Here is a 3,947-nt window from a genome sequence, read left to right as displayed (position 1 = left end):
TTCTTTCTCCCATGATTGTTCTCTCCAAGGAGCGTATCTACCTCAGGTAAATGTTCAACTCATATGCCTGTCTTTTGTTTGTCTGGAAGCCACAGGTATGGGTTCAATTCCAGACCTGAAGGGCAGCTAGGGGCCATAGTCTCAGTGGTTCCACTAGGCTCTATCAGACCAGCAAACCTGGTTCTCCCCCCACCCCTTTTTTAAAAAATATTTTTATTGTGATTTGCTCTCCTGAGTTTGAGGGTATTTCTCTGTTCTAAAATAGTTTGAGCAGAATTGGTGTGAGATTTTCTCTGAACATTTAAAAGAATTCTCTAGTGAAGTCCTTTGGGCTAGATATATTTTTTGTTTTTGGGAGTTTTTCTTTTAATGACAGTTTCTTCTTTTGTTATGGGTCTGTTCATACTTTCTCAGATTGTGTTAGTTTGGGTAGGCAGTGTGCTTCTAGAAATTTTTCCATTTTCTTGTAGGTTTTCAAATTTATTGGAGTATAATTCTTGATAGTATTCTGTTAATATCCTATTTACTTTTGTTGGTTCTGTTGTAACATCACCTATTTCATTTCTTATTCAGGTTGTTTGCATCTTCTCCTTTGTTAAGTTTGCCATGAGTTTATCAAATTATTCTTTTCAAAGAACCAACTTCTAGACTTGTTGATTCTTTGAATTATTTTTAAGTTCTTGTTTCATTTATTTCTCCTTAAATCTTTATTATTTCTTTTCTTCTGGTGACTGGAGGTTCTTTTTTTTCTTTTTTAAAAAACTGTTCCTTTTCTAATTGTTGGAGATATTGGGTTAAGGTGTTGATTTTAGCTCTTTATTCTTTTTTGAAAAGTGTTTATTGCTATAAATTTTCTCCTGAGCACTATTTTTGCTGTGTCCCAAAGATTTTGGTACATTGTGTTTGCATTTTTATTTGACTCAAGGAATATTTTGATTTCATTTTTTGTTCCTGCTGTTGCCGAGTATTTTTGAGCAGGGTGTTATTCAGTTTCTATGTATTTGATTTTTTTCCCCCTTGATCTTCCTGTGGTTGATTTCTAATTTGATAGCATTGTTCTCTGAGAAGATACTTTATAGTATTTCAATGTTATTAAATTTACTGAGTCTTGATTTCCAGCCTAACATATTTATCTCTGTTCTTAAATCAATCTAAGTGGAACCAATTTCTGACCCAACCCTTTATTTCCACTTTCTTCTTAGCTCCATCTCAAAGAATTTAGGCTTATGGATGATGTGCTTATTTTAACAAATGTTACAAAATAATCATAAAAGCTGGAGGTGTCAAAATGCCCCAGTACAAAAGTGTCCCTGAATCAAAATAGCTGAGTCAAATGGACATGCCAAAGTGCCAGTGTGCTCCTCAGAGAGTCTACTTGAGATCTTACTAGTTTCAAGTTTATAGAACCAAAGTGTCTACTCCATAGGATTATTTAGACCCCATATTTCATAGAATTTATCATGCCAATGCTTCAGTTTCCCCCAAGAATCCCTATTCTTTAATACCCACTTATAAAGATTTGCAATATATCACATTTAATATACTGTTAAACACATTGAGGATATTGTTTTGTATACTTAACTTATTTCACTCTTGAAAAAAAGACTTAATCATCATTATAATAATTTTCCCCTACCCCAAAGACCATTTTTAGAACTTAGTTTTCAAAACCAGTGTATTACCAGAAATTGAGCATAAAGACACTTCTGCGTTACTAAAATATAGCTTGCTGTAAAGCTTCTGCACTCTAAACTTTATGTAGCAAGTTAAATGGCTGCATAAAAACATATTACTGAGAAAAGTGACAGATGACAGATTAACTCATGGGAGAAATGAGAAAAATGTCTGTGTTACAATGTAGTAAAATAATTGTTGATTAGGAAACAAAGGTAATTAACATTTATTTTGCATTTTGTGTCAATGATCTTAAATATACTGATTTCATCCTTTTCAAAATTCTATAACGTTTTATTCTTTTTGTACAAATAACAAAATTAAGATGACAATCATATATGATTTGTCCAAGGTCACACAACTAATACATAAAAGGAGGAAAATAAGATATTTAATAAAAGACTAACAAGAAAGCATTATGTGTATCAACTCCTTTAATCTTTACAACAGCTTGGTGAAATAAATATTAGTATTATCACAAATTTAACAGGTGTTGTTTTTGTTATTGTTAGGTGCCATTGAGTTATTTCTGACTCATAGTGACCTTATATACAACAGAACAAAATAATGCCCAGTCCTGTGCCATTCTCATGATCCTTACTATACCTGAGCCCATCATTGCAGCCACTGTGTCAATTCATATTTTTTGAGGGCCTTCCCATTTTTTTGTTGACCTTGCACTTTACCAAGCATATCTTTCTCTAGGGAATGACTCCTTCTGACAACATGACCAAAGTTGGTGAGACGAAGTTTGGCTGTTCTCACTTCAAAGGAGCATTCCGGTTACACTTCTTCCAGGATAGATTTGTTAGTTCTTTTAGCAGTTCATTGTATTCTCAGTATTCTTCATCAACACCAAAACTCAAAAGCACCAACTTTTCTTTGGTCTTCTTTATTCATTGTCCAGCTCTCACATGCATAAGAGATGTTTGAAAATACCATGGTTTGTGTGAAATGCACCGTAGTCTTCAAGGAGCCATCTTTATTCTTCAGCACTTAAAAGAGGTCTTTTGCAGCAGATTTTCCCATTGCAATACATTATCTGATGTCTTGATTGGTCCTTCCATTGGTGTTGATTGTAGACACAAGTAATTTGAAGTCTTTGACAACTTCTGTCTTTTCTGCATTTATTGTGATGCTGTTCATTGGTCCAGTTGTGAGGACTTCTGTTTTCTTTATTTTGAGGTGTAATCCATACTGCAGACTGTAGTCTTCAATCTTCCTCAATATGTCTTCAAGTTATCCTCACTTTCGACAAGTAAAGTTGTGTCATCTGCATATCACAAGTTGTTTATGAGCTTTCCTTCAATCCTGATGCCATGTTCTTCTTCATATAATGCAGCTTCTTGGATTATTTGCTCATCATACAAATTGAATACATATGGTGAAAGGATAAAACCCTAACACACTATCTTCTTGATTTTAAACCATGCAGATCCCCTTGTTCTGTTTGAACAACAGCCTCCTGGTCTATATACAGGTTCCTCATGAGTACAATTAAGTGTTCCAGAATTCCCATTCTTCTCAATGTTATCCATAAGTTGTTATGATCCACACAATCAAAAGCTTTTGCATAGTCAATAAAACATATGTAAACATCTTTCTGGTATTCTTTGTTTTCAGTAGAGATCCATCTAGCATCAGCAATGATATCCCTCACTCTACATCCTCTTCTGAATGCAGCTTGCATTTCTGGAAGTTCTCTGTCAATATAGTGCTGCAGCTGTTTTTGAGTTATTTTTAGTAAGATTTTACTTGTTTGTGATATAAATAATTAAAACAAACAAACAAACAAAAAACCCAACTCATTGTGTTGAGTCGATTCCGACTCATAGTGACCCCTCCTTGGGTTTCTGAGCCGGTATCTCTACAGAAGTAGATTGCCCAGTCTTCCTTTTAAGGAATGGCTTGTGGGTTTGAATCACCAGCCATCTGGTCAGCAGTCAAATGCGTTAGGCTCTTGTTTGATAATTTCCAAATTCTGTGGGATCACCTTTCTTTGGAATGGGTACAAAGATGGATCTTTTCCATTCAGTTGGCCAGGTAGCTGTCTTCCAAATCTCTTGGCATAGCTAAGTGGGTGCCTCCTGCATGGCATCATTTGTTGAAACATCTCAGTGGGTATTCTGTTGATTCCTGGAGCCTTTTTTCTGCTTTTTTCAGTGTGGCCTCAACTTTGTCCTTCAATACCATTGGTTCTTGATCATATGCCACCTCCTGAAATGGATGAACATTGACTAATTCTTTTTGATACAGTGACTCTGTGTATTCCT

The sequence above is a fragment of the Orycteropus afer genome, unplaced genomic scaffold (genome assembly GCF_000298275.1).
Source record: "Orycteropus afer afer isolate SDZICR_OR568_19922 unplaced genomic scaffold, OryAfe1.0 scaffold00154, whole genome shotgun sequence".
Classification (NCBI taxonomy): domain Eukaryota; kingdom Metazoa; phylum Chordata; class Mammalia; order Tubulidentata; family Orycteropodidae; genus Orycteropus; species Orycteropus afer.
Note: the sequence above shows the minus strand (reverse complement) of the source record.